At 51.0% G+C, this 23,783-nt stretch overlaps 1 protein-coding gene across 1 annotated transcript in view; it reads right to left on the reverse strand.

Annotated features, from left to right (window-relative positions):
• KIN (Kin17 DNA and RNA binding protein) overlaps positions 1-23,783 on the reverse strand; it is a 375,593-nt gene that overhangs the window by 289,501 nt on the left and 62,309 nt on the right. The window lies entirely within an intron of this gene.

The following is a 23,783-nucleotide window of genomic DNA, read 5'->3' on the forward strand; positions in this document are numbered from 1 at the left end:
TCCCCCTCCCGGCCAGGCGAAACCAGTCCAGTTGGTGTTAGCTCTAAGCTCAATCGCTAGCGGCTCGATGGCAAGGAGGAAGAGGAGTGGAGACAGCGGGCATCCCTGTCTCGTGCCCAGACCCAGGGGGAAAGGTTTGGAGGACCTGCCGTTCACCCTCACCGTGGCTTCCGGGGATGCATATAAAAGTTTTACCCAAGATATAAATGTCTGCCCCAGATTCATCCTAGCCATGATCTCCCACAAAGCATCCCACCACACAGAGTCAAAAGCTTTTTCGAAGTCCACCGGCAGGAGGGTGAGTGGGGCTGGTATTTCCTTTGCCCTGGACAGTGCCAATTGGACTCTGCGTAGGTTCATCCGAGTTGATTTGTTGGGCATAAAACCGCATTGGTCCGGGTGGACGAGGGTCTCGATCACTTGCAGCAGTCTGTTAGCGAGTGTTTTGGCAAGAACCTTCGCTTCGCCATTGATCAAGGATATCGGACGATAGGAGGCGCATTCCTCCGGGGGTTTCCCAAGCTTATGTATGACAACTATGCATGCCTTCCTGAGGTCTGGAGGAAGGGCTCCTAGTTCCTTGCTGCGTAGAAACATGCGGTGCATGTGGACAGGTAACATGCCTCCGAGGCACTTCCACGTTTCAGTTGGGAACCCGTTAGGGCCTGGAGTTTTCCCGGGTTGGAGTTGCGCCAGCGCATCTTGTACCTCGGTGTCAGTGATGTCCGCATTCAGGAGATCAGATTGGTGCTGCGGGAGTATCAGAATCTCGATGTGGTCGCGGTATCGAGAGGGTTCAACTGATGGATTCCCAATAGGTGGGGTATAGAGATTTTCATAATAGGTGGCGAATGCCTCGACGATATCCGAGTCTTCTGTCAACAATGTCCCATCCGGCGATCTGATTGCCCTTACGTGTCCCCTGCTTTGCTCGCGTCTCTCCAACCAGGCCAGAGTCTTGTTATCTTTGTCGCCCCCTTCGTATATTTGGCTCCGGACTAATTGGTGGGCAGTCTGTGCGTTGTCTAGGGACAGGTTACTGAGGGCGTCCTGCGCCGTGAGCATCGCTTCCTTTGTTTCTTGGGTGTTTTGTATAAGGATTTGTCGCTCACACTCCAGGACGCGTGTTTCTGCTTCCCTGATCTTCTGGACTTGGCGTTGTTGGTAGGCGGAAACCGTGGAAATAACCTCCCCTCGTAGGACTGTTTTGTATGACTCCCAGATCGAGATCGGGCAGTCCACCGAGCCCTCATTAATTTCGAAGTATTCCGTTGTCCTCTTTTCTAGCTCCTCCGCAATTTCAGGGAGACGGAGATGGTATGTATTTAGGCGCCAATTACGATCCGGGCGACAGGAGGATTTTTTGAGAGTTAAAAGAAGGGGGGAGTGGTCCGAAATTCCTCTCACGAGGAATGCAGCGTTGAAAAGCCTGTGGGTCACGTTGCGGGGGACGAAGGCGTAGTCGATCCTGGAGAATGATTTGTGGACACCAGAGTAGAAGGAGAACCCTACCTCGTCTCCATGAAGTGTGCGCCACGCGTCCACCATTCCTGAAGCCTCGGCGAACCTGGCGAGCGGCGTAGAGATGGGACCTGTTCCAGCTCGCCTATAGGTTCTGTCGACTGTGATGTCCATTACTTCGTTAAAGTCCCCCCTGAGCACCCACACATCAGCCTCCTCCTCCAGGAGCAAGCTCTGAAGCTCGGCGAGCAGTTCTTTCGTCAGCGTGGGGGGGGCATAGATTGCTGCCAGGCCCCATTTCTCGCCCCAGATGTCCGCTAGCATCAATACATAGCGACCCCGGGGGTCCGCCCTGATCTTCCTAACCTGGAGAGGGACTCTCTTGTGAACGAGAATCATTGTGCCCCTGGCTCCTTTCGTGAATCCGGCATGATAGACATTCGAGTAGTTGGACCTTTTGAAAAAGTTGGTGTTTGTGCCTATCAAGTGCGTTTCGTTTAAGAGGGCAATGTTCGGGGAGTGTCGGTTTAGGTACTGGAGCACCAGTCTCCGCTTTATGCTAGAACCGAGGCCATTGACGTTCCAGGACAGTATTGTCAGCTTGTTGGAGTTCATCCTGTCTGCGTGAGTCTATTTGGCGTGGCAGCAGGGAGGATTAGTGGTCGTTGCCTTTTTCCCCACGGGGACGTGTATCGTTTTCCTCCCGGGGGGGACATCCGGGGGCCGCTTCGCACTGGAGCGCCTGAAGGCTGGTAGACACTTGTGTCTCTGGTCCTGGCCCGGAACAGTATTTGTTTGCCTTGTCTGTTCATGTTGGTTTCCATCTTTCATTTCTCGTGATTCCGTTTCCTCTGTTCCCCAAAACTCCCCCCACCCTGTACTTCCCCCCCCCGCCAACTGGAAGCACCTGTCGCCCAAACATTGAACTTATAACTTGGTGAACTTGAACTGCGTCGGGATGACCCGACCTAGGGTGGTAGCCCTTGTGGAGACTGCGGTACCTGAACGGTGGCGGCCGCGATGATGTAGTTTCCGTGTTGTCACGTAGCCAGTTTGGTTCTATGGTGCCCAGACCTCATCCGTTCTCAGTGGTGTTTTGGGTGGGATGCTGTGGCGATGCGGTTTCCGAGTCTGTCCGGGTGAAGGGTGGCGAGCGCTGCCCGGGCCTGGGTTTGCGCGTAGGCGGTCCGGAGGGCGAGCATCGGGTCATGGGCCCATTGAGGATCTGTGTTTCAAGCCAGTCCCATGCTTCTTTGGGATTGTGGAATAAATGGGTCGTGCCCTCGTGGTGGACCTTGAGTATCGCCGGGAAGAAGAGAGCAAACTTAATTGACAAGGAGTGAAGTTTCTTCTTGACAGAGTCGTATGACTGGCGGGCCTTATGGACCTCTTTGGTATAGTCCGGGAAAACCCCCACTCTATAGCCGTTGTATGTGATTGGGCCGGAGGCCCGTGCCATCTGCAGGATAGCGTCTCGGTCCCTGTAGTTGAGGAGGCGTGCTATTATTGTTCTAGGTGGGGCTCCTGGGGTGGGTCTCCCAGTGGGTACCCTATGTGCTCTCTCGATAGAGAAGAATTTTGACAATTTCTTGGGGGAAAAGACATGAGGTAGCCAGTCCTGCAGGAAAAGTTCAACACTAGGGCCTTCCTCTCTTTCCGGGATCCCGAGAATCCTGAGGTTGTTGCGGCGTGCTCTGCCCTCACTGTCTTCGGCCCGGTATTCCAGTTGGTTAATTTTCTGGGCGATTATGGCTAGTTGTTGTTCCATCTGACGGACATTATCTTCTGTATCCGACACCCTTTGTTCCGCTTCTCCGACCCTGGACGACAGGTTGCAGAGATCCTGGCGAAGGAGATATACTTCCGTGGAGACACCTCCTATTTTAAGTTCCAGCGAGGTTCTCGAGTCCCCAATTGCCTTCATTAAGTCATTCAGGGAGAGTTGGGGGTCCTGAGTTCCTTCCATGTTGCCTGCTTCCGCCGGGTTGTGTGTCTCCTGGCGGGAGGGGGCCTCCACTGTGTAAAGGTCCATTTTACTCTGCAGGGTTTGTCGCTTGACCTTGTCTTTGCCCATGGCCGAGCCGGTGTTTTATGTGAGGATTTAGGCCCGGGTGGGTCGTGTGGATGCCCCGCGGGGATCGCCGAGGACACCAAGTCGGGGTGGGCTCGCCGGTCATCTATCATTTGCCACTCTGTCTCTGTTTCGTAACACTGGTAGGGGCATACACGTGAGGACCGTTGTTACGCTCACCTGACTCCCACGGAGGCGCAGGTCTGGTTTGGAGTGTTGTTGCTTCTTCTATGGTGAAGCGCAGGACCCGGAAGATGGACTGGACCGGACCTTCGAATCTGGCTTGTCTGGCTCGCAGGAATATCTTTCTGTATGTGAAAAGGGAGTATTAACAATCTGCGGGAGAAAGTATAAGCCTCCCGCTCCCTTCTCACCCCTCTACGAAACCCTCCTGCGACCCCCACGTGAAGTCTCACCTTAGGGTTTGAAAGGTTGAGCTCTCCATCCTGCTTCTCATGCAGGGGCGCGTTGTATCCAGTTACTTCACTGGGATTTTGATTGTCGAGGGTTCAAGTTTTGTTTTCCCGGTATAGTACCGTAAGGATTCTGTTAATGAGTATGATTGCGCAATAATAATTGTTCGTTGTCTCTTTTTCAGGTGCGGAAACTATTCCTAGAAGAGCTGTGGAACCGAAGAATGAGACTCTGGTGAGCTTGATGAGAGTTCTCTCAGTGTCCTTGTATCAATGCGCTCACTAACGCTGATGTCTTTTTTCCCCATAGGGGCCGGGGTCCGGAAATGTCTGGATGCGGCACCGACCCGAAACAAAGATCAATCCAGAAGAAATCAGGTAAGTCTTTAATGGGCGTTGGGTAACGTCTTTTCATGCGCCCACTAACGCTGATGTCTCTTTTTCCCCTTAGGGGCCGGGGTCCGGAAATGCCAGGATGCGGCACCAACCCGAAATGAAGTTGGAATTACCCAACAGGTAAGCTTTGTAATGGGAATTAAGGTTTCCTTGTTTTCTTTCACCTCTCACCTTTATTCTTGTCTTTTTCTCCCTAGGCGCGGTGATGTGGCTGCGAGTCCAGATGTCGCCGTAGAACGTGGTGGTACCTTGTACAGGTGAGTGAGATGCGGCTCTGCAGCGATCGATGCGATGTGCTTTTAAATGGATGTCTTCCTTTTCAGGACCGTCGGCGAGATGTCTCCGGAATGCGGTTTTAGCAGGTAAGGACTCTTCTTTACCCTTTTCTCTTCTCTTCTCTCTTTGCAGGTGTTCCAGGATGCTGGCAGGAGTGGCAGAAGACAGAATGCAGGAGCAAACACGGTGAGCGTCCAGCTGCTAGATGCAGAACAACGCGAAGCGTGAGTTGCTGCTTGGGCGTGGCTTAAATAGCCTTCAAAGTAGTTCCAGGTATGTATCCCTCCTCTCAGGTATGTATTCCTCCCCTGACCACACCCGTGTGGTTAAGTAGTTCCAAAGATAAAGTAGTCCCATTCAGGCTTCAGAAGGCCTGGATGTTGCAGCATGGTCTGCATCAGGTAAGTTAACACTAAGCACCTTTAACACAAAGTCCCCTTTTATGAGCCTGGCGCCTATGGCGCCAGGACTGTGGCCCGATATGAGCCTGGCGCCAAAGGCGCCAGGACTGAGTCCAAAGAGCCCCCACTTGAGGCTGTTGTGACTTCCCTTGAAGACATGATGACTGCCTCTGGGGTAGCTGGGTCTTGTCTGGCACCTTGGAGGTAGGCATCATGACAACCGTGCCCACCGTCTCGAATGTGTATTGTTCCTGAGTGGACTGAAGCGCAGAGGAGCGCTGTCTCCGGCGCCAGTCACGCACACCCCACCGCGTGTACTTCTGTAGGAGTATTATCCTCCCAGGGACCTGGTTGTAGGGTGACGGCCCGGTCTCCCAACGGTAATGGTGCCCGAGGCCCTTGATCTGCGGCGGGGGGGGGGTTGCCCCAATGTTAGTCTCCACCGGGAGTTGCTCCCCCTTGTGGGGTGTGTGTCCAGAAACTTTTTGCCAATGGGGCTATGGGTCCTGCAACAGGGGCCTTCGTGCCCCCAACATTCGTGTCCCAAGGTTGCTGCTTGTGGCCAGTCTTCCGGGCCTTTGAAGCCCTTTCGCAGTGTGGAGGTGAGGTTATGCGCCCAGTCACCAGTACAGGGTGCTCCTAGAGGTGGGGGCGGAGAGGGCATTCAATCCCCTTCACTCATCTCCGTTGTTGTCGTGGGAGGGGGGGGGGCTGTGCTCCTTCCTTCGTGCGGGACGTCGTCCCTCGGTTCGTTGGGGGGGGGGGGGGGGTTCCACGTACCTTGTCGGTATTGTTGGGGGGAGAGCGACACCGTGTTGCCCGTGTCTGCGTCGCAGCTCAACCCCGGACGCTGCTGTCTCCCCAGTGGCGGGGGGTAGGGGCGGAGAGATCTCAGCTCTGTGTCTCGTCCCCCGTCCTCTTCCTCTCCTATGCCGTCCTGTCCGGCCCGGCAGCGTGGGTAGGCGTGTGGCTGTCTTGCATGGCTCGGAGAGAGAGGGGCTCCGGGCTGCGGTCTGTAGGTGTCGGTTCGGGGCCGTCTTCTGCCTTCTATGAAGTGCCCGCACCTCGATGGCTCAGAGGGGGGAGGGGCGGAGCGGCCGCTCTGTAGCCGCGCGGCAATGGCGGCAAGTCTCACCCCTGCGACTCCAGGGTCGCGTTCTTCGCCTTTCCGAGACCGATTTCGCCCCAGGCCGCAGCTATTGTTGCCTGGGGACGTCCGCCACCGGGGTGCTGTGACTTGGGGTCGGGTGGTTCCGATGTACGGAATAATTACAGGATATATTCCGCGGCCGCCGGGAGCCCGAGACGATTAGCTCTTCATGCGCGGCTCGCGCATGCGCAGTCCTACAGGTCACACTTTGGATGCCCTCATCTCTACTGACATCCCTCTCTCTACCCCTCTCTCTTGGACTGACCACTCTCTTCTCTCAACAGACCTGAAGCTCTCCTCTCCTCTTGCAGCGGCACACCCGGCACGGCCACTCTGCTTCAAAATCACCAGACCCATGAAAAAAGGGACAGTGGCTGCCTTTGCCTCCACCTATTCTCCCCCTCCCATTCCTGCAGCTGACCCCCACCCTGACACAGCCCTCACTAACCTCAATCTTTCCATCGCCAACAATATTGCCCCTTTCATGAGGGTCCGACTGAAGTCTTCCAAAAAGTGCAACTCTTGGTACGACTCTGATATGGCTGCCCTTAAACGCAAATGTAAGGCAGCTGAGCAGAAATGGAATTCGTCAGGTGAACCATCTGACAAAGTGGCCTGCAGCCTCCTTCAAAGGCAATATCGAGTCTGCATCCGCTCCAAAAAAAAGATTCTTTATTCAAGCCCACATCTCTGCGGCATCAAGCAACACAGCCAAACTTTTCAAAGTCTGTAAGGGACTGGAGAATCCTACAGCAGCCTCTTCTTCTATCACACCCACCGAGGACCTCTGCTCAGCCCTGGCTGCACACTTCATCACAAAAACCCAAGACATCCTTTCCTCCCTCTCTTCCACACCAAAGCACACACCAACACTGGAGCCTCCCTTGGCCACCCCTCAACTCACCCTGTGTTCTCTCTCACCAGTCACACCCAATGCGGTCTCCAGACAAGGCCGGTCTAGGAAAGCTTCATCCAAACAGGTGGACCCCAGCCCCTCCAAACCATTAAGGACAAGGTTGCCTCCCTCGCCCCAGCCTTGGCTGATCTCTGCAATCTCTCCTTTTCCACTGGAATTTTCCCAACTGCTCTTAATAACACTCCCATGTGCCCCCTCTGCTCAAGAAACCCTCTGCCGACCCCTCCATTCCGGAAAACTACCGCCCTACCTCTATCACCCCTTTCCTGGACAAAATCCTAGAGCAGTTGGCCATCTCTCAGCTGACCCTCCACACTGAATCTATTGGTTGCTTCCACAACCATCAGTCTGGTTGGCTTTAGAGCATCCAGAGGCACGGAAACTACTCTTCTGAACACCTGTGAAGACCTGCTCTCAAACCTCGACACTAATACTCCCTCTGTCCTCATTCTCCTTGACCTCTCCTCTGCCTTCGACATGGTTAACCACAACATCATGATCGCACGTCTCTGCGACGCCCTGGGAATGACAGGGTCAGGCTCTGGCGTGGTTAACCTCCTTTCTCTCTGACCGCCCATCCCAGGTGCAACTCAGAGCCTTTCACTCGACTATCGCCCTCTCTACCTGTGGCGTTCCCCAGGGATCTAATCTATCCCGCTGGTTCTTCAACATCTATATGGCGGCCTTGGCAAGTATGATTGCCACTTTCACCTCTAACTTCCAGTGTTACGCTGATGACACGCAACTATCTTTTAGGCTACCCTCAGCCGCCTCCTGCTAGCTCATATAAGATTGTCTATCCGCTCCTCAGTCATGGTGGGCAGGAAATTACCTTTGCCTTAACGCCAGTAAGACTGAAATCGTTCGCATTGGGACCCCTGCTACCACCTTCCCACTCTCACTCTGGCCTCCCTTGGCCCTGCGCCCACCTACGAGGCAAAAAACCTTGGGGTCATCTTCGACTCCACTCTCTCCTTCTCTCACATTTCAGACATCTCTAAAAAGTCCAACTATCGCTACACCTTCTCAGAGGTACTCTACCTTTTCTCACTTTCCCGCAGCGGCTCACTGTCTCCAGAGCCCTGGTTCTCTCTAGGCTGAACTACTGCAACAGCCTCTTCCTCAACCTCCCTGCTTCTCCCTTGCGCCCTCTGAAACTCATCCAGAACAGAACCACAAGACTTATTCTTGGCCTCAAGCCCTGAGATCGCATCTCTCCGGCACTGAAATCCCTGTTCAGGCTCCCTGTGGCTGCAAGGATCAGGTTCAAGACGCTCTGCATTGTCCCTCCCTCCCGAGCCCTCCGCTCATCTACGTCCAACCTTCTGCGAGTGAGCCAGTTCTCCAAGCAGAGATTTGGAGGGAGATCCTTCTCCTCAGCAGGTGCCTCCCTCTGGAATAGCCTCCCAGCTGCCCTTGTCTTGAGCCTGATCTTAAGTTCCAGAAACTCCTCTTCTCTTCCTTCTCTCTCCCTCTACCCTGCTAACCTACCTCTCTGCTCTTTCCCTCTCCCCTCCTCTTCCTCACAGCTAGCTGACTGGCCGCCTGTTGTGTGCCTCAGAGTCTCTCAGGACCCGGGCCCCCGCCGCAAGTCCTCTCTCGCACTTGCCTCAGGGCCCTGCACTCTCCCCTCCCTCACTGCACTTGTGAAATGACCCCAAGAGAGTGGCTCTCTTTGTACTTACCCCAGATCCCACCGAACGGGTGCACTTGGACCTCCCCCTCCCTGTATCCGTCTGAGCATTTGCCCGATCCGAATGAACTGTGCTGGAAGATCATCCGTCTGCTCTCCCCTGTCTTCACCCCTTAAATGCACTTGGTAAAACTGCAGAGTCGCTGACAGGCCTATTTGCTGTGTCTCAACTGTAATTGTTTTATATGCTGTTACTCTGCCTTGCAGACTATAGTCACTGGTTAATGCTGGATCCCAGGAGCTAATAGCGCCTGCTTATCAAATCTTAATTTCGATCCATGCGAGTGCCTACTGTATACAATTGTCGAGAGACCGCATTGGCCAACCTATGCCAACAAGAAACTATGCGGGCAAACATTAAATTAAAACATCTTACTGCTGTAGACTCTTAGTAAAGCCCACCTGTGTACATTTTATAGCAAGACAAGAGCTTTTCGAGGACTAATTTCAGTAAGGCAACTATTTGTCAGTGCCAACATTCAGGTAAGACCACTGGCATAACTGGGGCCCCCATTCCCCTGCAGTCCATGTCCTGAGAGGGGCCCCTCAGACAAAAAAGATTTTTAAAAACAATTTTTTTGGGGGGGAAATCAGAAAAAAAGAAAAGTTTCTTTTTGGAGTACTCTGCCTTCATAACGTTTTTTTTTTTTTTTTACAGAAATAATTTCTTTGTGAAGGCAGAGCGACAAAAAAAAAGTCCGAGGGCTCCCCCACCTCATGACGTGGAAATCTAAAGGCTAGTGGCCTCCAAGGCATGGGGCAGGGAGCCCTATGACTTCAAAAAGAAAAAAGGGCCTCATTACGAGATTGGTGGTTGCCACCGACCTCGTAACACCATTTCCGACACCTAGCTTCCCGGTGCTACTGGACTGGGAAGCTAGGTGCCAGAAAATGTTAGTCCCCATGAGTTCACGGAAGCACTGGCACCGTCACTATCGGTGCCAGTGCTTCCATGATGAGTCTGCCTACTGGGGCAGCTGAGCCTTCCAGGGTCAGACCTGTCGGGCGCAGCAGCTCCAGCAGGCAGACTCGGAGTGTGGCTGTTCGGAAACAAGGGTGCCGTAAGGTTACCGGCACCCTTGTTTCCGGACCGCCACACTCATAATGAAGCCCATAGTTTCAGTTTGAAGTTACACTGCCTTCATAAATTATTTCTGTTCCGGTTTGGTCCTTTAATGGAAATAATTTCTTTAAGTAATGGGACTCCCCTCCACACCATGACATGGGTGCATTCCTGGCTACTGCAGGGAGATGATGGTCTCTTTCCTTGGACCAACGGATTATAAGGTGTGCGCGCGTGCATGCAAGTATGCGTATAGTATATAATGTAATGTGCATTAATGAGTGAGTGCATGATGCAGCCTGGGTATGCCTGTGTGCGTGTATGGTAAAGTGTACACACTTAAATGTATGGGTGGCTGTGTGTGCATGTATGTGTATGGTGAATGGTGTGTGTGCTTGTGTTCACGGGCTCAACAAAACCTAAATTGCGGGAGACCGCTAAACCTTCAAATGTTGGAGGAGGGGCAAACTTATTTGTGTGGCTATTCTAGTGCATCTTCAATGTTACAGGCAGTTAACTCTCGTTTAAGTCTGAAATCACCCACTTATGGACTGTTGTGAGAATGAGCAGCCTCCTGTCCCCTCTCTGTCCTGCCAATCACTCCCCTGGCATGCAAGTACTAAACCCACATCACGATTTCACGTATTTGCTGGGCCTTAACGACGAAACAGAGGTGCCTTTTAACATTGGTGTCCTGTTCTGTCTGGCAACAGCATTGTAGGTCAGCCACGTCGAGTCAACATAGCCCAAAATTTCAGGGGCTCAGGGAGTGGACTGAAGCCCAGTCAGCTCAATGGTGTTGTGCCACTGCTTGGGTTTAATGCCACGATTACTTATTGGTAATCTTCATTACTCGTATCCCCATTCTTCCTCATCCCAGTTCTTTTGTATTTGATTTTGAACCATTTATATGGCGCACCGGATTAAATTAATCGTAATTGGGCGGAGATGAAATCTTTAGAATTAGAAACGTGCCTCTATCAATGCATTTATAGAAAGTCAGAAGTCAACTTCATATGTTCTAAGAGAACAGGTAGGTCTTTACAGCCCTTCGAAATTCTGTCAGATTTGTAATAGCTCGGATTTCTCTGGGCAATTTATTCCAAGCTCTTGGGCCGTAGACTCCAAATCTGCGATCCCCTTTACTCACACACCTTGTCCGTGGTATCAGAAGCAGATTATTATTTGCTGAGCGCAGCTGTCGGGTAGGAGCATGTTTCCTGATTTTATCCATTAGATAGCCTGGTCCTGTGCCATTAACACATTTAAAGACCAGGCACAGAACCTTAAACTCAATTCTCTGTGTTATAGGTAGCCAGTGTAAGGCTCTCCTTAAATCAGAGGTTGGGGCTGATTTTCTTACCCTATATACTAGCCTGACTGCTGCATTTTGAGCCATTTGTAATCTGCGTAACCGATAAGCTGGAATTCCTGACAATAATGCATTGCCATAGTCAAGTTTAGAGTTGACCAAAGTACCAATTACCACCGCCCTATCCTACTACGCAATAGAAGGCAAAATATGCTTCAGTAGGCATAGTGAGTAAAATGCTGCCTGAACCTTTGTGCTGACCGGAGCTCCACTTCCCATGTTGTCCTCCCAGATACACCCCAAGTTCTTAATTTTCTTGGAGAACTCCAACTCTGTCCCCAGGAGGCAAGGGGGGTGTAATTGCTCTCACTGCAGAAGGTGTTTTGATGCAAACAAAGCCACTTGCATCTTACTGGCATTCAACATTAGTTGATTGGCACACATCCAGGTTTGGATTTCCTGCAAGCACTTTTCCACAGGTCTCCTCTAAATTATGTATCCTCATGAATACCTGGGTATCATCTGCATATGAGTGGAAGTATATACCATGTTTCCTAAGGATATCCATAAGTAATTTAACATATAGATTAAAAAGCAGCAGGGAGGGGGCGTGGCCAACTGCGAGATGCAGTAGACGTGTGCCCTCGGAGCTCCCGCGGCCTAACATCCTGCTACAATTGACCATTTGCAGTGATTGGTGAACCCCCAAAATAAACTCCCCAGTGCCCGATACCCCTGGGGCGCATCTGGGGCGAATTCCAGCCCGAAACGCGCAGGAACCGCGGTGATAGTAGCGAGAGAAAGACGCCGGTACGGCCCGCGGAGGAATCAACATGGCAGCCGGAGCACAGGGCGCGCTCTGAGCGAGAAGCGAAACATCTCTGCAACCAGCGGTGACAGCAGTGGAGACGGAGACCCGGTGTGCCTGTGAGAGCTGAGAGCGCCGGCGAGGCCCCGAGGGAACCTGTGAGAGGAGCTGCCCGAGAGGCCCCGCCCGATCGGGGAAGGATGGGCGCGGAGAGCTGCGGAGGAGGCCCGCGTACTGTGGAGGCGGTCCCGCTGGTGCGTGCCTGTTGCTGGAGTCCCCCGCGCGAGGCATGTCCCGCTCGCTCGGGGGAGCGCCAAACCCGGAGCTGAGAACCCTGGGAATCGGCCCCATCCTGGCCCCGGCTGAGTAGACGGCACGATCGCCGGCACAACTCCCTGTATGTGGACACTTTGGGACCTGCTAGCCTGTTGAGTGAGCAACAGCGGGCTAGACCATCTGACGGGGCCCGCACCTCCGAGAGGCTTTGCTCCCCCCCCCCTCTGAAGATACTGGGCGATACTACCGAGGTGGAGGTGGCCCTGGTGCGCGCCACGGGGCAGTGCCTGGAGGGGCGCCGGCGTTCCCCTCTCTCCCCCCCTGCCGTTGGTCCTGTGGGGGCAGACTGCTGGCTGGAGTCTGTTGCTGCGGCTGGGGCGATTGGGGAAATCTACCGCAGCCTGGAGCCACCTGTGGGGAGTGAGGCCAGCCGGGTCTCCCCTGCCCATGGATCTACAAACATTGGGGACCCAAAATCAGGAAGTGGGGACATGTCAGCACACTGACTCCAGCAGCGCACAGGCACCCCAGGCGCAATATAACAAATCCCTAGCGCCGGTGGCCGGGCCAACACACCCGCTGACACGGATTCGCCACCCGGCTCTGTGCCCTCCTTTTCCCCACCCGCTTTAGTTGGGGAGGCTGCCTGCGCCCATTTAGGGTGTGTGAAACGTTCATAGACCTGTGCACTTGTCCAGGTGGGGCTGGGCCAGTGTGTGGCAGGACCATATCCGAGACACAAGAGGGCGCCAGTGGGGCCTGGCAGCGACCATGGGGAAAGACAAAACTAGAAGACCCACCATGCAAAACAGAATCGACCAATATACGATTCCCTCATCGCAACCTCCTGATATTCAACCGCTGCCGTCGGTCGAAGAGGACTCTGCACCTGGGCTCTCCCTAAGAGACATTATGGCAGCTATAGCGGACTCCCGCTCATCGATGGAGCAAAAGATGGACGGTATTAGCCTGGACATGTCCCTCCTCCGACACGACCTGCAGAAACTATCGGCACGCACAGGTGAGGCGGAACAGCGCATCTCCAACACGGAGGATGGGTTGCACGCAGTACAACAACAGCTTCAAGGAGTTACCGCCAAACTTAAAACTCTGGAAGCCAGAGTCGAGGAAGGGGAGGGCAGATCCAGGCGCAATAATATCCGCATCCTCAGTATCCCCGAAAAAGCTGAAGGCCCCTGCATGGAGCTTTTCTTGGAGCAATGGCTGATGGACCTGTTCGACCAACGATCCTTTTCTAAATTCTTCTCTATAGAGAGGGCACATTGAATGCCCACTGGCAGGCCAGTGCCTGGTGCTCCGCCGCGAACAGTGATAGCAAAGTTATTGAATTACCGAGACCGAGACACGCTGCTGCACCTTGCACGAACCAAGGGCACGACCACCTTTAATGGGTCCAAGATAGCCTTCTTCCCGGACTATACCCGGGAGGTCCAGAAGGCGAGGCAATCCTTTGAAAAGCTTAAACGCCAGCTGCAAGCAATGGCAGTCAAGTATGGCCTGCTCTTCCCGGCCCAGCTGAAAATATATTCTAAGGGTACAACAGTTCACTTCAACGACCCAAAGGAAGCCTGGCGTTGGGCAGAACAACATATTGAAGGGGACTGGTCGGCTACCCAACCCAACAGGGACAGAAATCCTAGACCACCACCAGTACATCCTCCGGATCCGGACCAACCACCCTCACCGAACCAGCCGGCGGTGGCCGGAGATTGAACATGACTGTTTCTTGCGGATGGGTTTACCCCCACATGCGGGTGCATGTCCAAACTGATGCTACAAAAGGTGCGGGGGTGTGCCACAGTACTGTTACAAGTCGTCTAGGTCATTAATAAAGCGGCTTGCGGGGGCATATTTCCATTGCACGTGAGAAAGGCAACGGGCCCCCCCCCCCCTCCATTTTCTAATTTCTTCTAGTGTTAATTTGTACAAGGGTTTGTAAGGCTGCCACCTTACAGTTGTTGAGGGTCAGCGATGTTGGGGCGACAGGTACTTCGAGTTGGGGTGGAGTATGGGGTGGGGGCGGGAAGGGATAGTTTTATTAAGTTCTGCGTTACCCCGGGAGCAACACGTCACCGCAAGCTCCGAGGTCTGTTGAAGTTCATGGTAAAACGAGGCTACAGATGGCTCAGGCAGCACAATACTCAGCATTCACGGTACATACTGCAATACATCACCAATGACGGGGATGCCCTCCTCGTAATACACCTGGTCAACCCCTCGTGCGAGTCTCTAGATGGCACCCTTACAACCCCAGTCGACCCCGACTGAACGTCCCAAGTCTCTCAAGGTGCTTACCTGGAATGTAAATGGGATGGGCTCTGCGATCAAGAGGTGCTTGATTAAACAAACTCCCCCGACGTGGCCCGGCTATCCGAAACCCACCTTGCGGGTTCAAACTGTTTTCATTTCCAACGCACAAACTACTGGGCTGCCTTCCACGCGGGATATACAATGGGATCCAGAGGCACTCTCGTTCTCATACATAAACGCGTCCCCCTTCACCCTCCAGTGCTCGGAACAAGACCCACGGGGCCGCTATGTGCTGATCCTAGGTACACTTTGGAATGAAAGGGTCGCCTTCGTCTCGGTGTACTCCCCGCCCGGATTGGGGCAGGAGCTACAGGACGAATTGACTGCCCTGATAGGTAAACACCAACCTGATCAGTTGTTTCTGGAGGGAGATTTTAATGATGTCATATGCCATACCACCGATCGTACCCATCTCAGACATCGCAACCCGGACACCCCCACGAAGCTCTCTACCTTTGCGGCCGCCATGGGCCTGGGTGATGTATGGCGAGAGCTACACCCGGACGCCAGGGGGTACTCCTTCCACTCTGGTGCCCACAGCTCCCTCTCCAGGATTGATCATCTCTTTGTCCCACATACAGATCTTTATAGGGCAATAGCGGCGGAGTTCCTTCCCCGGGGCATCTCAGACCACTCGCTCTGCTTGTGGAGATTCCCACGCAAGGCGCTTCCCCCACTAGGACGTGGATCTGGGTTTTCCCGAGCTTGTTGATCACCTTATCGAAGTTTCTACTGAGTACTTCGGAATTAATGACAACGGAGAACAGGAACCAGTGGTGGTTTGGGAGGCCTACAAGACTGTTTTGCGGGGCGCCTTAATCTCCTGGGTGGCAAATAAAAGGCGGGAGAGGCTCCAGGATATAACGAAAGCAGAGGACGAACTGGCCCAATGCGAGAACGAACACACCCTTGACCCATCCCCGCAGACCCAGCTCTCCCTTAAACGAGCCACCGAGCGGCTCCGAAACCTCTTATTAGATAATGCTAAACAGGCCCATTGGGACTCCAGAGCCAGAATTTATGAGCACGGAGACAAAGCTGGTAGAATGCTAGCCTGGTTGGAAAGGAGGGATGAGGGACAACGATGTGTGCGTGAGATTGTCACCCCATGGGGAGAGAAGTTCCAATCGGATGCAGAAATAGAGGCCTTCGCCCAATTTTATGAAACACTTTATCGGGCCCTGACCTTGCGGCTGGACCCATCCCCCCTAAATGACATAATATTCCCGGCCCCCTCAGTGCAGCAGAGGGCGAATCTGGACTCTGATCTCTCGGAGACCGAGGTGGCTGAAGCACTAGCCCAGCTGCAGACCGGGAAAATGCCGGCCCCGAACGGGTTCCCGGTGGAGACATGGCAGAAACTGTGGCGGGGGGGTCAACATAGCGTCTTCTATCCATAAATTGTTATTGTCAGCCCGGGAACGAGGCGCTCTCCCACAGGACCTGTGTAAAGCTACCATTGTGGTCATCCCCAAGCCGGACAAGCCCCAGGAGCACTGTGCCTCCTACAGGCCAATCTCGTTAATCAATTGCGAGGCTAAGGTCCTCGCCAAGCTCCTGGCCAATAGGCTACAACGATGGCCAATACCCTAATAGAACCCGGACCAATGTGGCTTCATGCCACATAAATCGACCCGGATGAACTTGCGTCGACTTCACTTAGCGTTAGAGAGAGCTCCCACCATTGATAACCCGCTTGCTTCTGGCAATTGACTTTGAGAAGGCTTTCGACTCGGTCCGATGGGATGGCCTCTGGAAGATCATGGCACGTATGGGCTTTGGGGAGGGGTTTATGGGATGGGTGAAATTGCTGTACACAAACATATGGGTGGAGGTCAAGGTGAATGGGTGGACCTCTCGATCCTTCCGATTGGGCAGAGGCACACGGCAGGGGTGTCCCCTCTCCCCCCTTCTCTTCACTCTGGCGATAGAACCATTGGCCATATGGCTTCGCCAGACCACATCCTGGATGGGATTCAGATGGCCAGAGGGACACGAAGATCGGATATCTCTATATGCGGATGACCTCCTGATATACCTGGGTGAACCTTCCTGAGCTTGCCCCATAGTGACCCAGATTCTTGTCTAATATGGGGAATTTAGTGGTTTTAGGATCAACTGGAAGAAATCTGTTTTCTTTCCGGTGAAGGGAGGGGGACAGCCTGACTCACAGGAATGCCCTTACCAAATAGAACAACTTGGTTTCGGATACCTTGGGATCTGGATCACATCGGACCTAACTAGTTATAGCAGGCATAATCTCAAGCCAATCCTGGATCGATTCTCTAATGACATACAGCATTGGAAGCTTCCCCCCGGACCCTCATGGGTAGAGCCGCGCTTTTTAAAATGTTGGCTCTCCCGCGATTTCTCTACGTCCTCCAAAGCGCCCCTTTGCAGATCTCAGGGGCTGAATTTGGGCGGGTGGAAACCCTCCTTAGGGAGCTCTTGTGGGGTGGTGGACAAGCGCGCATAGCCCTGGCTACACTTCAGAGGTCGGTCTGGGAGGGTGGGATCGGAGTGCCCCGCCTTCAGACCTACTATTGGGCTTCACAATTGGTGGTGGTCAATGACCAACTCCACGGGGACCGGGAACTACCCCACATTAAAGCCGATGTGGCAGCCATGCATGACACCGATCCAATACAGTTGTTGTATCAAGCGCCCCCTAAGCCCTCCCCACTAACGACAAGGGCACAGATTACTACCACTTGGAGGCAAGTACACAAATTTGTGGGATGGGAGAACAAGATATCAGCGGTGCAACCCCTATGGCGAAACGCCAACCTGAGAGAAATGGCGAGGTTCGAACCTTGGCCGTGCTGGGAGAGAGCTGGGATTCAGAAAGTGGGGGATGTTCTGAGCGATGGGAATCTTGCCCGTTTGCGGACCTGCAGCGCAGGTTTCGACTCCCTGACACTGAGAGATACCATCATATGCAAATGACCCATGCCCTAAGAGTCCACATGGCGTCAGACGACAGCATCCCGGAGTACTCACCTATAGAACGTAACATTCTACCCGAGTACATCCCCTCCAAATGCACATCCATTCTATACAATGCCATTACATCCTTCGCGACTCCTGAATTGACCACCTTAAAGGCCAGGTGCGAAACAGATGTAGGGGATATTGACCCAGAGGACTGGATACGGGTACTAATGCACCCTAGGGAAAATGCTATCTCCTCGAGACTCAGACTAGTGTAACTTAAAATATTGCACAGTGTATTATCCTAGAACTGCACTGTTCGGGCGGAAGAGAGCAACGAACCCGAACTGTCTTAGATGTGGGAATGAGGAGGGGACCTTCTTTCACATTCTATGGTCCTGTCCCCGCATCTGAATTTTCTGGGAGGCCCGTTGTCGGGAACTGGCCCGGATACTCTCCAAATCAATAGAACTTGACCCGAAGGTCCTAATCCTGGGAGTTCCAGGGGAGTACGAACTGAACAAGTGGGAAGAACTGTTATTGCATACGGCGGCAGCCCTTATGAAACGGAATATTGCACAAAAATGGGAAGTCCCCGAATCTCCGACAATGGAGCAATGGGCGATGGACATGGACACATGTGCTATGTTTGAAAGACGGATTTATAATGCAAGAGGCTGTCCCAACAAAGCCTCTAAAATATGGGCGGCATGGGAGGAGGGAGGGCCTTTAAGTATGTGGCCTTGGGAGACTCCACTTTCAACACCTATACTGTAAACCGCAGGTGTGTCCCGTGAGAACGGTAATGCAAGATATATCAATACTGCTGAATGGGCCGTGTTGGCCTCATCTGTTGTAGCTGCCTCTTTTTTCTTCTTATCTTTTCTTTTGCGCCTCTCTTTTGGTTTTGGGTTGTTAAGTCTAAGTTATGACTAAATGATAATAAAAAATGTTTTATCAACAAAAAAAAAGCAGCAGGGAAAGGGAGGATTCCTGTCGAACACCACAATTTAATGGAACCGAGTCTGACATGAAATCTCCAAGTCGAACTCTTTGCTCTCTTTTAGAGAGAAATGATTCGAACCATCCGAGAGCTACTTCCCCCACCCCACCAACTTCACACAGACGTTTAAGTAGGGCCCTATGATTCACTGTATCAAATGCTGCCGATAAGTCCAGCATGACCAGCAGGGACAAGCCCCCCTGGTCCGCCGTTTCCAGCAAATCGTCCCATACTGTCAACAATGCCGTCTCTGTGCCTACCCCTGGTCAGAAACCAGATTGCAGCGGATCAAGTAAATTCTCTTGGTCCACATGTTCCAGTAGCTGGGTTGTCAATATTTTTTCAAAGATTTTCGCTGACCATGACAATCCCGCTACTGGTCTATAATTCAGAAAATATTTGGGGTCTAAATTGTTCTTTTTTAACAGTGGCGTGACCACCGATTTCTTCAGAGTCGTTGGTACTACCCCTGATGTGAGAGATTTGACAAATTTTGTAATTTTGTATATCTGAACCTATTCGCTTAGCCACTGATGATGGAATAGCAAAGAGCTCATCGTTAGTTGCTTTTGATGTAGACAACAAAGAACAAACCCTTTCTTCTGACACTTCAGGAACATAAAGAACTTCTGGTCTGCCCCAGCTCCCAAATCCTGGGCTTGAGTTTTTTTTATTTATTTCCTCCATTGGTTCTGGAACTACAGGGGGGTCTGATGGTTTAATTTCCCAAATCTTACCCTGTATTAATTCTATTTTATTGATGAAGAAATTGTTAAAGGCATCCACCTCTCCTTGTGATGCTTCTGGTGCTGCCGATGCACAACCAGGGTTGACTAACTGGGAGACAGTCGCATACAGTTCCCGAGGCCTATTCATGACTCTATCAATCTTCTCCATTGTAAAATTGGATTTGGCTTCAAATATAGCTTTTCCATATTCTCTTCGCAAGCTTTTGACCTGTCCTAGATTGCTCTCTGTGTGATTTTTTCTCCATTTCTTTTCAAAGGCTCTCAACTGCCGCCTTTTATTGGCCAAATTTGGCAAGAACCAGGGATTAGTAATCTTCCTAATTTTCTTTTGTTGGAGAGGAGCCCGTTTGTTACATTCCATAGCCATGATATCCGACCCTCTATTGAAAAACTCTTCACATGGGAGGGCATCTTCGATCTGTGCTAAAGCATCTTTCAGGGCCTCCCCTGAAATGTTCAGTAGATCTTTTGGCTTACGATAGTATCCCCTCTGATTTTCTATGTACGCCTCTAGATTTTTTTTGGGTAGTTTCAATTCAAATATTCTGGCATAGTGATCTGTCCATGATATTGGGATTGTCTCTTCAAAATAAATTATCTCCCCTCGATATAGCAGGACATCTAGACAGTGAGAGGGGGATACTACTAGAAGTTCCAATGAATGAGCTTCCAAGATGTCTCAATTTTCTGCCGTCCACAGATGTCATATCCTCTACCCATATGTTAAAGTCTCCCAGGCATAACAGCTCATCATGCTTATGTTTGGCAGGAAGAGTTCTAGATTCTCCAGAAAAGCCCATGATTGGCCAGGTGGTTGATAGCCAAATAATTTTTCTATAATTTTATTAGGTGTGCATTGAATGCAAGCATGCCCCATCTGGGAATCATCGCCCCAGTCTAAGGATTGCAGATGTAATAGCTTCAGAGGGGCTCTCATAATCACTGCAATACCTCCTCCCCTATTTCCTTGTCTATCTATGTGTTGTATCAGATATTGATTAGGAATTAGGAGATGAAACACAGCCTGTGAGGTCTCATTGAAACAGGTTTCTGTTTAAGAATTGACAATCCAAATCTATAAGCTCATGGATCTCTATTGCAGGTTTTACTGCTGATCTGACATGGAGTAACATTTCTTTAAAGACCTGTGTCTCCTTAAGGTTTGTTGTGGAAGTAGAATCCACTTTACATATCCTGTTAATGGCCAGACTCCTTATTTTGTTCAGAGTGCCTAGGGATACATTCCCCCTCCCCTTGCTCCCAATCTCTCTTAAATCTGAGTCCCAGTATGTTATCATGCTACTTTCATATCTTGAGTCCAATATGGGCACATAATCCAGCGCTCTCACCTGTCACCCCTTCCTTACATTTGTCCACAGCTATGAGCAGCGTATCCTGCCAGATGCCACCAACAGGCCACTAACAGGCCTATAACAGGCTTCGCGTCAGCGCAAAGCGCTGAAGCAGGCCAGTTATAGCCTGCGGCGCGTAACTGGTGCGTCAGAGCCGGCGCCCGGCCCAAGAATGCTGGGGGATGTAGTATTCCACCCGGGCGTAACTATACCTGGCGAAGCCTTCGTTCCCTCAGGCACCAAACACTAACCCTCAGGTAATTCCCACACTTCCCACACTTTAATTCGTAATGCATTCAATACATTCAACAGTATAGTTTGCGTCTATCTGCTGTTATAATTCCATTAAAATGACTTTCTAAATGAATTGTTAAAGGCTAACACCTTGTGTGTGAGGCCCCTAAATTTGCCTCACTCTCTCTCACACACACACACACACACACACACAAGGCAGCAGAACATGGAGCGAATGCCTGGCTTAGTTACGTGTAATCTTCATTACTTCTAGCCCCACTCTTCCTCGTCCTGGTACTTACCTATATGGGAAGGTGCCTCATACGTCAGCACTGGGACAAGGAAGAGGAACGTGGAGGTAATTCTGGGCCGATGTGCTGATTTTGGAGTTTGGAGGGAGAGGGGATTTGTGGGGGGCAGGGATTGTGGGATAAATCGTAATGGCAATCTATCGCCAGGCTTAGCAGGCCCGATATGTGGCATTAGTGGCTAGAGAGGCATTTTGATGCAGCCAGTCTAGTCATTTCTTAGTTTGGCTAGACTTTCTTTAACTGGGCATCGCTGATTAAGCAGTTCTGCTAAGTGTAATTGCCTGGCTAGACTAGCATTTGGTTGCTGCCAGTCTCGCCGTTTCTTACTGTTGCATTGTATATTTTTCTGGGCATCTGTGATAAAACAACCATAATATGGGTTATTGCTTCGACTGCCATTTTGGTGCAACCAGTCTAGTTATGTCTAAATGTGGCCCTTCTTTGCCCCCACAGTATCTTGGGCCGCTCAGCCCACAGCATGCCTCGTAACCGCCGGCCTTTTTCAGGGACGATTTCCACCACCAAACGGGATCAAGGGTAATTCAAATCAGTCCTTTATGCTACAGCATGCCTTCTGCTGTCCCGGGAGCTGTTGTGGCTGTTTCCAGGGACTTCACTCCGCCATACACCAGGGCAGGGTACAGAGCCTATCTGTTAGGCATCCATCTTGCCTGCACCTCTGGTAGTCTCCCTATATATTTATTTTAATATAATGGAGAGTACATTATTCCTGAGCCGAGGAAAGCGTTCTATAAAGTGGTGAGATGTGATGCTAAAGTGTTGGTTAGGTTTTATGAACATCTAGTTGCCCTAGACCGAAGACCTCCCTGGACTGTTTGTTCAATGCCTTCATGAGATTCCACTTTGATGTTATGTTGACACAGACACACACCCCCTTTTGTGAAAGGTTGGAGCCAGAATGTCGAGCATTGTTTTTCCAGTGCTCGTCTTTTTGTCTTTTGTCTTAAGTAGTTATTCTGGTGTTGAAGGTCAATGCAAATCCTCATGGGAGATTTTTTCTAGTCAGCCTAAATTTAGTAAAAGTAGTCCATTTGCATGTTTTGTTCCTGATTGGCAAGGAGTTGAGTGTCCAGCGATAAGGAAATGGACTGATTAATTGAGGAATATGTCGTTAAGGGCTGCGTTAAAACAAGATTCTATCCAATACATGCCCTCCGTTGTAAGGGTTGATGTCAAGGAGGTCTTCAATTAATCCTAATCTGACATAGGTCTGGCACGCCTTCCATGCCATTAAAGAATGGCAAACATCATATGCTTTATCCCACTCCTACTGTAAAAATCCTATACCTCCTTAATGAGACTACAAGTAACCCCAGACCTTTGTCGACCTCCTAGGACATAATTTGTGAGGTGTCATTTGGACATTTCCGCACATTTGCTTTGGTGCCCAGGTCTGGTCATATGAAAAAGGTGGTGTGTTGACTGCATTCACTTTCACTTAGGGCTACAAGGATAGCTTGCCATTGGCAGAATTGAAGGTTGATGGCTAGAAGGTTTGAAGTGGGGCTCGAGACTGATTAAACCCTACATGTGGTATGTGGCAAACCATTTCTTGTTTCCAGTGATTTATATAGGGTTGCCAACATATAGGCCTGTCTCCTATCTTCCCAATATTGCTTGACGAATTTAGAATTGACTGGGTGCGAATCCAGCTAGGGAAAGTGGGTAGTAGCTAGGGGAATAATAGGCTACCAGTATCCAGCTGCCTTTTGTTCGCATTAATCATACATGTGGTTAGTAGGATTTCAAAGACTTTGTAGGTCCTTCAGCCCATCCCTTGATTCTAACAGGTTGGATACATTGGATAGCAAGTTAGAAAAGCATGGATTACATATAACAATGAAGTTAACAAACCTTTTATCCCTTGCATGCAAATTAAAAGAACATATTTATTGGGGCGCTACAGGGTGGCCGTTTCATTGGCACCTTATAAATCACCAATAAATACATGTCAATTACCAGAGAGGTGGGTCACGAGCAGTTTGTGGTATTGATGGGTGAGTAAATGGAGGCAGGTCACCCTGCCACTCTCCCTGAAGCTGCATTCTAATTACGATACAAAATTAGTATAGGTGGTGCATTAACGCATGGAAAGCTGCAGAAGATTTTTTATATGTTGCAGACAGTGAGAGCTGAGCTGAGACCAGGATAGTGGACACCATGTCTCTGTATAAACATACTTGAGTGGGATTCAGCGGTAGATCCCCAATGTTTTGCACTTAGATGTATTTTGGGGGAAGGTAGTGTGTTGCATTTAGATTAATATACAATCTATCCAGTGCATGGTATCTAGGTGTGGTACAATAGATAGTGCAGTTTTTTAAGACTACATATCTACCAGAATTGCCCGAGCAGAACCGGCGAGCACCACAAACACCAAACACTACTCGATATATAACGAGCAATTCTTCCAAAACGGTCTTGGAATCAACCCAATACATACTGCTCTGTGTCTTAAACTCGCTAGACGGGAGTCCATATGTAATGGACTAACCTACATCCACACAAATGCAATGCATTTCCCCTTTGCCCAATTCTCTCCTGGCATCTGCAACCTTCTTCCCTAGTTTTTTCCTCCTTCACTCTTGTTCCCCTTTTAAGCAGACTAGATGAAG

The sequence above is a fragment of the Ambystoma mexicanum genome, chromosome 12 (assembly GCF_040938575.1).
Source record: "Ambystoma mexicanum isolate Mex_15411 chromosome 12, UKY_AmexF1_1, whole genome shotgun sequence".
NCBI lineage: Eukaryota > Metazoa > Chordata > Amphibia > Caudata > Ambystomatidae > Ambystoma > Ambystoma mexicanum.